Source organism: Podarcis tiliguerta (genome assembly GCF_965153285.1).
Source record: "Podarcis tiliguerta genome assembly, chromosome: 17".
Lineage (NCBI taxonomy): Eukaryota > Metazoa > Chordata > Lepidosauria > Squamata > Lacertidae > Podarcis > Podarcis tiliguerta.
Window position 1 is genome coordinate 5,542,116 of NC_139550.1, and position 13,174 is coordinate 5,555,289.

General features: G+C 38.7%; 1 long non-coding RNA gene across 2 annotated transcripts in view; it reads left to right on the plus strand.

Moving 5' to 3' along the window:
- Positions 1-13,174, plus strand: part of LOC310667911 — a 101,759-nt gene that overhangs the window by 78,314 nt on the left and 10,271 nt on the right. The gene's annotated exons all lie outside the window — the stretch shown is intronic.

Consider the following 13,174-nt stretch of genomic DNA (forward strand, 5'->3'; position numbering starts at 1 on the left):
TCAGATTATGTCTCATTAATTGGACATTCCAGAATCATGTGCTTGCATAAGCTATATGTAAATGAGCTTAGCCTTAATGTGTCTGTTAATGAAAAAGATTCACTAGGAAATTAAAGAAGGGTTTATTTAACTTAGTTTAATTTAAAGGCCACTTAACACACTGAGCATTAATGATGCAGTCTACGGTAAATGTATCTCCTCTGTTTGCCAGCATGACTGCAGCGGGGGCTGCATTGCGCACATGGGGTTGAATCCAAAAAACTACTCAGAGTAAATCCATTGAAATGAATGGACCTAAGTTAGTCATGTTTATTAATTTCAACGAGTCTACTCTTGAGTATGACTAGCACTGGATAGAAAAAGAAATAGAAAATTGTCTAGGGTAGAGGTACACCAGTCACCTGATAAAGATAATATTAAGATAATGATTTTGTTTTCCCAGTCTTAAAGAAGAAAGAGGCCACATTTGAACTGAATCTTTTGATTATTTTGACCACCTTATTTTTTGCTGCTTTTCTCAATGGTTCCATTTTGCTTAGACTCTGAGTCTGGATAGAATAAGTTGCATGGTTTGAGGAATCTATGCTTCCAGGTGCCATAAGAAAGCTGCAGAGATAGCGCAGGATAGTGTGCACACCGGAAATGATCTCTTTCAGCTTCTGCCTTCTGGAAGAAGGTACAGGGTTATAAAGACTAGGACTAGCCGTCTGAGAAACAGTTTCTATCCAAATGTGATTTTGGTTTTAAACACAGTGTATGGTAGTCTCTATGAGAGTATATTGTATTTAATTATGGGGTATCAGAGTTTTTAGGGGGCTAACCAGGCTGTGATAGCTGGGATAACAGGCATGTTGGTTTTTGAATGTCTGATGTAGATTTTTTCAATTTTGTTGGTCTGTATGGGACAATGACAATAAAGATTGTCGTATTGTATCGTATCATCCTAAGAGCTCTGCAGACAATTTTAATACATTTGTATTCCTGGGTCACTATGTCCAGTTGTATAGAAATTATTTGAAAAGTAAAAGATCACAAAAAATGTGACTGGGTGAGGTAAGAGGAAGGTTCAGAAAATTCCACACATTCAGAATGTTTGTGATGATGGACAGTGCTTTTTTCTGTGGGAACGCAGGGCTACACATATCCCTAAACATTTTGTGAATCTTTGTACTTTTGTCCATTTACTGTATTTATTTTTCCCGATTTGAACTATAAAATTGTGATTTTCTTGAGTCAAAATGAGAGTACCCCTAAACATTTTTAAAGTAAAAAAGCACTGATGATGGGAGCATCAGTAGAAGGCTTAACAGAAGTGTAGAAGGCTTAATTTCAGAATTGAATAAGACTGGAATTTTGTTGCAATATTGGAGTTAGAACCACATAATTAGACTCATATTTCCATACTTAAAAGAATTTTGTTACAACCTATTTATAAAATCACGCATTTGCTCTTATACAGTATCTATCTCATGTTTTGTGATGAAAACCATCCACTCTACACTGAAATATTGGCCAAAATTCATTTCAAATGCATTTCAGTTGCTCTCTGGATTACTCTCTCCTAGCGGACATATCACATTTAAATGAAGGAATTATAGACATTTTCAGCTCTTTGTGGCTTTTCAAGCTTTATGTTCAGCTGGTGTTTTTGGATTTGGAACCATCTTTCTACCCAGCTTTTTATGAGCAGGATCATGGAATTGGTTAAAGCTCAATAACTGTTTTCTTGCACACAGTGTCTGTAGCAGCTCACTGCATTGTCACGCAATTCCTTCTCCTCATGTGCCTTTGGCAAGAAAGCATTTCCCAGAAGGTACTGGGCTCTCCTTAAAATGAATAATTGGTGTTCAGTACAGTCTGATCAATATGCATTATTGCTTTATATACTCTACTGTACTATCAGTGAATAAGCAAGAGGCATTGTTAGTATCAACAGAATAAATGGAAAGACCACACATAGAGAAGTCAATCTAATGCTGGTTTCATTGCTATCCAAATTGCAAAATGGGGAAGACTGGCTGAGCCAACCCATCTCTTGAGAGAAGACGTTGCTCCTCTGAAGAAGGGTAACATGCAAATAGACTGTGGTGGGGAGGGGGGTGTTTCAGAACAAATATGTCAAACACACTTTAGAATGGTTAGTTATGTATATGTATACTATTCAACCTTTTTTTCAAGGAGCTCAATACAACCTATCTGATGTCCCTTCCATTTTCTTTCAGCAGAAAGAAAATTTTGATTTATCAATTTTTATTGTTTTAATTAGTCTATTTTTTACTTTAAAATGTTGTTTTGTATTTCTCTTTGTAAGACTCTCAGAGAATTTTATGTAAATTTAATAAAATAATCATAATCGTTAATTAGCCGTTTGAAGTTGTCCAGGCTGGGAGAGTATGATTGGCCAGAGGCCAATTTGAGCTTGAGTCTTTCTTGTCTTAGTCCAACACCCTAACCATTACACTATGTTGGCCACACCATGTCCTTGGGCAAACAAGCATCTGATGAGAGATATGTTGAAGGGCTGTTTAATCTTTTTAACTAATAGCTGCTGGAAGGACCATAGCACCCACGCATGAAGGAAGATGGGGCCCAGAGTTTGTTCTGGGAGTGTCTCCTTACAGCTTGTCTCTTCTCTCTGTATGTGGCTAATTCTGCTGTGTCTTTGCATTTAGGGCAGCTGAATGAACCAATCACACCTGAAGCAGAGATGCAGCACAATTTTTTTTCATCCCTCAGAGCTGTTTGTTGTATCTCTGCATTAGTTACCCCTGAGCTTGCCTTTTTTCCTATCAGGGCAGGGACTCATTCAGAGACACCAGGGGGTGGCTTCCTCTGTAGAAAGATAATTTTTTACTTTTTCACATGCTTAATGTAAACCTTTTGGGAAAAGAAAGTGAAATATACCTCCAGTTTTCAGAAGCTTGGGAAACACTGGATTAGATGCTAATCAATACCATGTTCATTTCCCTCTCCCCTCCACACACTCCTTTCAGAGGATTATACTGCTTGTTTTCAATGCCTCTCTCTTGAGTGACATCCATCTTATTTGCATTGATCAGAAATAATGGCTGATGAAGCCTGCTGTCTACTGTGATCCAAGCCAATTTGCGCAAGTATTTTTTAAATGCCGAAATCAAATAGTTGACCTTTTCTGATGACTGTTGGCAGTTTGAATGGTCATGATAAAGCAGATGTGAAGCAGCTCCTAGGTGGTGGGTTTCAAAAAGTGGGTTTAAAACATGATCAGGGGGATGTTCAACGTGTGTGTGTGTGTGTGTGTGTGTGTGTGCACGCACACACACACACACACATGCATGTGCTTAAAATGTACCTGGGAAATGGCAGGCTTCTATTAGCAATGTTATTTTTTCAGAATAAACAGACCAGACTTCATTGTGATTTACTATACAAAAGGACAAATCATGATGTTGGTGAATTCCACATGGGGGGGGGGACTGTTATTAGTTATTGAATTTTTGTTTATTGAATTTATAGCCCACATTTCCTTTCATAGTAGCCCAGGACAGCAAACAGATACACAATTTAAAAGCGAAAACCAAGCAAAAGCTTTTTGTGTGTGTGTGTAAACTACTTTGAGGGGTTTTTTACAATCAAGGGGTGTGGAAATTTTATGAAATAAATAAATGAAAAACATTCTAAAACAGTTTAAATATTCTGAGTTATGAAGATTTTCAGTTGTGTCAGTTAATTTATCCGATAGCAGGCAATAGACAGGCCCTGAGTGAAGATGAAACTGTCACAATCAGTGGATGTTCCTCTGTGGACACAAACTTTCCACTAACTTTCCTTCCAGCATAACTCCTTAATGCATTCACGAGGTGTATATCTATCACATGGAAAGTATGGCAATGCTGATTAATCCCACCTACAGATAAACAACTGAGAGATTAAATTTGCCAATGTCCAAGTCAACTGGCTTAATATCCATCAGATCCTGTACTTTGTTTCCAAGAGGAAGGTTGAGGAGCAAGACCCTAGAGGTCTCATGCCTTTTGAGGCATTGTTTTTTAGCATGGCAGATGAATCAAGGCACCTTGTTTTAAAGATATTCTGTGTATCTGCATTAACAAAAGACAGCGTAGGAATGATAGTTGGTCAGAGGCAGGTTTGGGCATAGATATTAGTCTATGAGGATAGCATCCAGAAGAAGAGCAATAAAGCTCCTACTATACCTCTCTGGTTCAGCAAACTTTGGGAAATTGCCAGTGTGGAGATGTGTACTATATGTGTCAAATCGATGTCATCAAGGGGCAAGGAAAACAGGATTCCTATTTTGTAGAATGGAAGCGTTTTAATTTTAATACTAGTAAGACTCTCACAGTACAAGGACACTTCCAGTCCAATGTGTGACAGTTTGTGGAAAAAATAATGATTCAGGCGTCTGTTGATTTTTCATCAGTTAATGTTGTTTATGAGGCCTTAATTCCCTCTGTCTAATGAATATTACAATTCAGAACTTTGTGTTCAGCAGGTCAACATGTCATAGGAGAAATCTACACACATATTAAAAATGCTTTAAAAAAGATGTTTTGAAAAATACATTGAGTTTTGCATAGTGTCACATTTGTATATTGCACATTGTAACACATTTATAACGTTTTGTTTGCAGCTGTGTAGCTGAGTCCCTAGTTGACATGTTGCCTGTCATCATCTGGATGAACTCAACAAGCCTGAGTGAATTGTTGGGCTAGGATGTAGCTAGGAGGAGAATTTCTGATAAATTTAGTTTCACTTTGAAATAATCTCAGCTAAGCCTGACATTTGCACCAGGTTTAAAACAAGCTCTGGACAGTTTTATAAGAAGCTATCTCCAAACCGATACGATGTTTAACATGAGATGGGGAGTAGAATATTTCATTTTTTTTTTTTTGGTTTAGGCTTCCAGTGTTTGGTCTGCAGTTTGAAAATGTGATTATTTTTAAAAAGTGTCCAATCCAGTTAACAGCAATGTTCTTACTTGCCTTTTAGTTTTCATTGGTTTGTATTTCCTTTGATTATAGAGTTTGAAGTACAAATGTTCATTTCTTCTTTATGGTCTTGTATTTATGCACACTTTGAATGACAATGCCCAATACCCATTTGTAAGAAAACTTCCCTATTTGCATGTTAGAAGGGCATCCAGTGAGGAATGGAGCGGCCGGGGTTTGAACACCAAAGGGAGGGCAATGGCCTCCATACCTCAGGCAGAAACATTACAGGGTATTTTAATCAGATGCGATACCGCCAACTGCTCTAAAAAGGCAATTCAAATCAAGTGCTAGGGAGGGGTTTTTTATTATTAGGAGAGGAAGCAGACTGAACAAAGCAGAACCAATAGACATCTCCACTCATACATTTGCTTGACAGAAATATATCTGAAGTATAAAAATTATAGTCAGAAATGGGAATCTCAATTACCTGCAGAGCTTTCAATATGATGCAGCTCTTCATATCAGGACCTGAAAATTATCTCTCTGTGTCTCAGTTTGTTAGGGTATGATAAATCTCATTTTAGGGGTTGACCAGTTCAGCCATGAGAAGGAAGCGATTTCATGTAGGCAGTTTTCTCTGTCTTGCTTGTTTCCCAAAATAGGAGTGCATCAGTGTAGTTATACCTAACTGGTTGCTTCTCTGTGAGGATGTGACAATGAATTATTGGCTTTGGTAGATAATACATAATTTATCTGATTGATTTCACAGATTTTTTTAAGCTTTCCAGTTGTTGAATTATTGAAAGTTTTGATATTTCAGATCTAGTAGCACCATTTCAATCACCCTCCATGTCCCATTTCAGCCAAGGCTCCATAATGTGGCAAATGGAAACAGTACTGCAGAAAGAAAAGGTTCTGCTCTTGCATAACTCTGCTCCATAAACCAGTGAGGTTTATGAAGCAGAGATGCCATGTGGATTTCATCATTTTATAACTAAAAATGGTGTGGATGGATAAACTGGAAGCAAAGTGGTATAAGGGGCACCCTTTCCATTCATAAATAAATGTAAAGGGTACCCTTCTGGCACATTATATGTACAGTTAATTTATAAGAGAAGCACAGGTTGCTAAATTTTCCTTTACACTGGGAAAGTGTGACGAAACTGCTGGGGAAAAGACCAGTAATGTGTAATATTGCTCCCCCACCCTTGCTTTGAAGGCAGTCAACTCTAAATAATCTGATTATTCATAATTCACTGAGAATAAATAATTAATTTTTTCATTAACTAAAGGTGTTGTGTAATAACATATGTTTTATTTTAAAGTCAATTTAATATTAATTACAGGTTCAGCTAGTGGAACTTCTGGAGAAATTGCTCCAAGGTGACTTGTACACCATCTAGGAGACTAGATATTAGTCTCTTTGGGGCCTCCTGGACTATACAGTCTGCTTTCCTTCTTTGGGATTTGGTCTGGAAGATAAGGGGTCCAAATTGTGCAGGGACCCCAGAAGCAACTTTAGCTCACATTGCCTAGCAGACCCAATTTGACTAGCACAAACTCAAACTGGTTTATTTGTTATTGTATATATTTCAACAAGCCCAAAGTTCGAGAGTCAGTAGCACAGATGTTGTGAGGGTGTGGTGATCTGTCATGGAACAACCCCATGGAAGAAGATAACAGTGGTTACCCAGACCTTGATGCTGTTGCGAAGGGGCCCCATGACTGTTCAAGCTCCAAAAATATAGGTCCATCATTGAGAACTGACTGCGGTTGGTGGGACAGTGCCCCATTAGCCCTAATGGACCAGCCATCATTGTTAGGAAGTGGAATTCAGCCACCAAACCAAAGTGCAAGTTGCTACTGAAAGTATATAGCAAAAATGAGTGGTGTTGGCAGTGGCTGGCAATCTTACCTTAATGGAAACGCAACAATATATATTTGCATATATATTTACTTGAAGGGTACATTTGCCCTGAGAGATTATTTAGAATCCAGTGGTTCAGCTAATATCAAGAGTTTTTTATTTCTTTGCTGTCAACCCATTTCACTCTTCTCTGGAAGAAAAGCAACATTATATCCTTTGAACTTAAAAAAATTATTTTTATTTTTGGAACCAATAAAATTATGGTAAATATTTACAAATAATTATCTCACATAAAGGTTACATAAAATCAAAATGTCCACAAGTAACAGTCACTCTCATGAAAAGACACACAGATATTGAAACTACGCCAATCTTATTGCATGTTTCTTCAACTAATCTAAAATAAAATGTTTGCAGTCAACCATTTAACTTAGAATAAAAATCACAGTCCAGTATTGACAAGAAAATTGAGAAACAAAGCAAAAAAAATCAACTTATTCCCCAAACACCCCTCCCTTTGACCCACACCTTAAACACCCACCCAGCTAAAAAAAATAAAATCAAACAAAAACTTCCCAAAACAAAATTAAACAAAACAAAGTGTTCGACATCTTTGGCAAATTGGCACTGCTGTCATTACATTCAAATATTATTACACACAAAAGCAACACACAACACTAAGAAAAAAAACACCAAGATTTCAAGTCAGTTCTTTTCCTACTAGAAAAAAAGAATACAAAACATACACATTTTAAGAAGCAATTTTATCTGTGTGGAGACAGTCATCTCCTACGTTCAAAGGCAATTCAATTGTATTTTTATGTTTTTTTATTTGTTTTGTCTATTTTGTTGGTTTTCAAAAGTAAGCTTCTAAACAGCCATCAGAGACTTTGGTGAATACAATCGACATTTATTTCTTTGATGCTGGATACCCTTCATAAAGGGAGTTTGTCTTTGAAAAAAAATTAGCATTCACTCAGAAAGGAATCCATTTGCAATGTAACATGTTTCTGTGTTTTTAAAGGCCACTAGAAAGTGACAGACCAGGACAGTGTCTTTTCCAATGCAGGTCTGAGCAAAACAAAAGAAAGAAGAGGTTTGTTCATGCATTATGTTTTTTGCAGGATTCGTTCCAGGAGAGAATTAGATTTATCCTTTATTAGTTGCCAGCTGTTTACATTGGCCAGGATCCAAAGCACAGCGCAACTAGTTCCATGCCCCCAAGAAGGCTTTGGGCTTGTGTTTCTCAGGCAGCAGCCTCCAGTGTTTTATGGCAAGTCACTTTTGAAATGAAGGGGACTTTCAAAAGCTAATTGTGATATGGCATAGGCATCTGTTGTTGAAAACGGAAATGGTTTTAGCATCACATTGGACACAACCGAGCACTCAGGGACCCCTTATGTACCACTTCGGACCTCCACATTACACTTAGGCTTTCCATGACCTCCCTCACCGAGTCTCTTTCAGAGGTGAATTATCTCTATGAATTGATTGGAGATAGACTTAAAGCTACTTTGCAGCAGGACAATAATTACCTCCCAATACAAAAACAAGGAGTAAAAAAAAATGATGTGCATGCAAGTGCCCACCTGACTTAAGTTTGCCTTGCAAGGCAGGGTGAAAAAATCTCAAAGACTCGCAGACCTCACAAACACGCTGGAAAATCCAGGATTGTAATGGACTTTGGACCAATTCCAATAGGGATGTGTACGCAAAGATGGAAACATTGGCCAACAATTGCTCTTTGTACTGTCTTGGCTGTTATATTTAAACACAGAGTACACAGTGATATTGAAAGAGGGACAATGGGTTGGATCCAGAGTTTTCTCCCACTGGTGATGGCATCCACTGAACCAGGTTTCACTCAGGATGTTCTTGCCAGCGGAAGAGATAAGAGGCATTTGTTTTGGCCAATTTTCCCACCCCCCTGCCATTTCAGTGTCATCTCTCATGCTGTTCCACAGAGTCCTCCAACTTCCAGAGTAGATCTGAGGGGGCAAAGGGGACTACAGGGGAAGGGAGAACCAGCAAAATCATATTCTGGAATTGCTTTTCCATTGGTGGGATTCCTCTGCTGAATCAGAAGCCTCCCATGGATGGAAGCAGCTTATCTCTTCAGAAACCAAGTCTAGATACTGTCCAGCATGTAAAGATGGTCACATGATCTGACAGCCAAGCTAGCTGATGAATACTGATTTTAGACTCTGTATCATAGACTTATGGAGCGCTACTTTTAATGTAAATAAGTATACATGAAACTTTGGATTGCGTCTACTGCTTCTGTCCCTTGGTGCTGTTATTATTGTTATTTCTGTTGTCTAGTCTTTGACTGTAATAAAGATGAACTAAGCTATATGACATTAATGATATTTCTGGTACTGTGCCTTGCATGGTGTATTTTGTTTGGCATTGTCATGTTGACCCCAGTCATAAAATGATAGCATGTAGGATGGAACCAGATTTTACACACACACACACACACACACACACACATTTCAGGTGTATTCTGGTATATACAGTGTAGCAATTAAAAGTTGACTATTGATTACTCAGAAAGTTTAGCTTGCCACATTTATAAATACAATAGTTGCAGCCTGAGCTGGAAGAAAATGTGTGGTTTCATTTATGAGCTTCCTCCCTGTTTCAATTCCAAGGAAAATGGAAATATGATGGAGTAAATATCAGACCATAAATGAGAAAATACATTGTCAGGCAGGTCCACAGATATGGTCTGTGGACCCCTTTATTCAGCACACCTAATTTTAGTGGAGATATTTGAAATACTTCCTGCTGGTTTGGGGTAGGCTAAAATAAAGGAATCCCCATACATTCAGAGACCTTAGAAACAGATAAAGTGACACAAGTCACTTTACTATTGAAAAACTAGAAATTTAATTTAATTTCCTTTGTCTAATGCCCCCATGCCCCAAAAGCCAACTTTTGTTCAGAACATAAAATCTAAAAAAAAAATTTAACCAATTTAATATTGAAAATTAATTTTATATCTATAATACTGTATAATACTGACAACAGAACACTCCAGAAGGAATTGAAACTTCAAATTCTAAAACTTCATAAAGTTTATCAAATTCAGTTTTCTACATACGAAGTTTATTCAACTAGAAATCTGCCAATATTTTTTAATAAAGGAGTCCTATCCTGGTTAAAATCTTCTAGAGAAGCTGTAAAAATATGATCGTATAAAGATACATTATATAAAGTATACATTTTTCTCTCTGAGAAATAATATATTTAATGTAGCTCCACTGGAAAAAGCTTTGAGGTCGGGAAAGGGTATAGAAAAGTTAAACCTCAAAAGAACTGGAGATGCTTCAGATAAGCATCCACTCTTTTTAGGGCTTATCAAAAGAGAGTCACACCTCCAGATCTTTTGAGAGTGACCGATCAATATTCAACAGATGTAAATGATTGGTTTCACTATTAAACCATGTACTTCCCAGTTAAAGCTGGAGGGACTCTCTCAGAGTAAGCAGTTTCAGGACTGGAGATATTTGCCACCAACTTTCCTTCCATAAACAATAGGACTCCTTTAATAATATTCTGGTTAAGCTTGGGACACCAATGTCCCTTGCAGAGTAAACACAGAAGGGCACTGAGTGCTAAGCCACCTGCAAAGTATCTCTAGAAGAAGAGAAATGTGTTCTCTTTTGCACCGTTAAGGCAGTGGATACAGGGCTTCTACTAAAACCCCAAACGTTTTCTGGATCTTTAGTTGATATATATTGACCTATCCTCACTAATGTGAGTGTAGACTTGCTAGATAAAACAACAAAAGACCCTTGTGGCACCTGAAGAGCAAATAAATATATTGTGGGCATAAGCTTTTGTTGATTCTAGTCCATGAAAGCTTGCGCTTTAATAAATTAGCTAGTTTGTAAAGTACCACAAGACTCTGTTGTTTTTGCTAACAGCTAACACAGCTACCCCTTTGGATGAAAAAGTTCCTAAGGCCTTTTCAGCAAAAAGACGGTAATTAAAGCATTACTTTTGCAGCATGGAAACGGCTTCAGCATTGTCTAGTTCATAGGTGAACACTATGATCCATAGGGCCCGATACAGTCCACCGCCATCACATTTTGCACAGCTCACACAAGGTGACAGCACCCTCAGCCAACTGCCAAGTCATCCCTCCCCCCCCCCCCTTTCAGTGCCCAGTGCCAGAAGTGAGGACAGTGATAGGACCACCTTTTTCATGATGGCATTTATATTAGAGAGGAGAGTGCCTTTCCTCCTTCACACCCAGCAAAAAGCAACCTTCAAGGCATTCTGAGTTGTGAACTGGCCGCCCTGGTATCAGTATCAGTAGCACTGGAGGCAACCATTTTAGCCCCTGGTGTTCCACAGTGTTTCACACATAATAGAACTGTGGGGGAACAGGCCATGCTGAGGCAGTTTTCAGACTGGAAAGGTAAAGCTTGAATTGGATCTCAAGAGTATCTGTTGACCTGATAGTTAGCAACTGATAATATTTTTCCCTCAATAAACTTGCTTCTATTGACAGAATAATAGACTGTTGTGAGCTGGTCCACACTCTTGCTTACTTGGGAATTTTGTGTACATGGTTGGGGCAATGAATGTATGCCTCAAACACAAATTATTTTATTGTGGAGGCTGAAGTCCCCATGGCCCTTAGGAGTTGGCTCTTATGCATACATGTATATCTGCTCCCTGCAAGTCTTAATATCCGAAAAAGGTTAGATCCTAGGAATCTGTCAAAGATCTATGCAAATGAATGCTTATTTGTTGTCCTGCTATGTTTATGGGGTTGCAAGAGAGGCAAAGGGTTGAACGAGCTGTAAATGTGGTGGTTCATCTGTCCTCATTGTGTTATCTTGCATTGCTGATTTTACCATATATTAATAAATATGATTGTCTAAACTGGCTGTGAGGAAACATTATAAAATGAATGTTGCATGGGCATGATGACTTTAAAAAAGAAAATCAGTATCATTGATATATGTATTGTGGGGATGTAATGAATAATTGTTTTTTTTTCAGATATTCATAAGCCTAGTGGACATTGTAGACTTAGAATTAAGGGTGGAGGTGCATATTCTTTCCCCAAGTACATGTCTATCAATGGTAACCTTAGAAGTTGCAGTGTACAATACATCTCTGAATGGGAACGGAGCTGCAGGCTGCTCTTGCTGAATATTCCCTCCAGCGTGTTCACCCTGCTTTTCTCATAAGCTCTGCTCCTGTACTTGTGAGGGACTAGAACCTAGTCAATAGGTGATAGCAGAACCAGTAGTGTGGAATTTTCAAAGGCTGCATACCTAAAGGTCTTCCTAATCTACCGCAAGCTGTTGAAAAGCTCCTGGTTGTGTTTGGGCACCATGCCAAATCAGATAATGCTTGAATGCTCCTTATCCTGCTTTGCCCCATCAACGGGCAAAGTATGTATGGCAACATCAAATACTCAGCAAGTCAAAAGCATTTTAACATTGCCACACAGAATAAGTGAGGGTGTTTTTGGCTGCCTGCACCTAGGAAGAATAAAAGCTTACCTCAGCTGACCCTCAGAAGCCACACATTTGTGGTAGAGGAAGAAAAGGTTCTTGGTTTGCTATCTTGAGGAGTGGCTGCCTTTGTGAGTTACGGACACCTTAAGCATTTGGTATGGCACTAAAAAGCAGACGTGAGAGCCTGTTGTAAGAACATTGCCTTCATTGTTAATCCATAGTTTCAAAGTAACCAATTTGGGCTAGAAATTGGTTAAAGCCCTCCCTTTTTTTGTTCTAACACCTTCCCTAGGAACACGTGCTCTTCAAAGTTGAATCAGAGGTTTAAATTGCCATTTGCTCAGATTCTGCTTTAAAGAGCAGGGTTTTTGCAGGGGGGGGCTCAGTCACACAGTATTAATGTGCAGACTAAGAGCAGGGCAAATGGAAAGTGTGGGAAAGATCTAATGGATGGCTTTTTTAGTGTGAAGCCAGCAGATCTAGGCCATTCCACCCCATGTTAAAATTCCTGCCATTCCTGTAAATATCATAGTGTTATATTTCACACTTGCAGACTGTACGTTGTGTGTGTGTGCTGAGAATGCCATGCAAAATTAAATCTACCTGCACACAGAAGACTGGCACAAAGGGGACTGCTTGGTCAGTTTTTTATTTCAATAAGACCAAAGGTGCAGGTGGGAAGCAAGAGTTTGCAGCAATCTGAGCCTTGCTTTCACCCCTCTGTACATAGTGGAAGGGCACCCACAATCCTCCAAAATTGTGGCCACAGCCTGCCTGGAATTTGTGTAAGTCTCACAATGCAATCCTCTACATGCCTACTCAGAAGCATAGGTGCCAGCTCCCTGGGTGCCTGAGCACCCACAAAATTCCCCATGAAGGGGGTGGGCACCCAC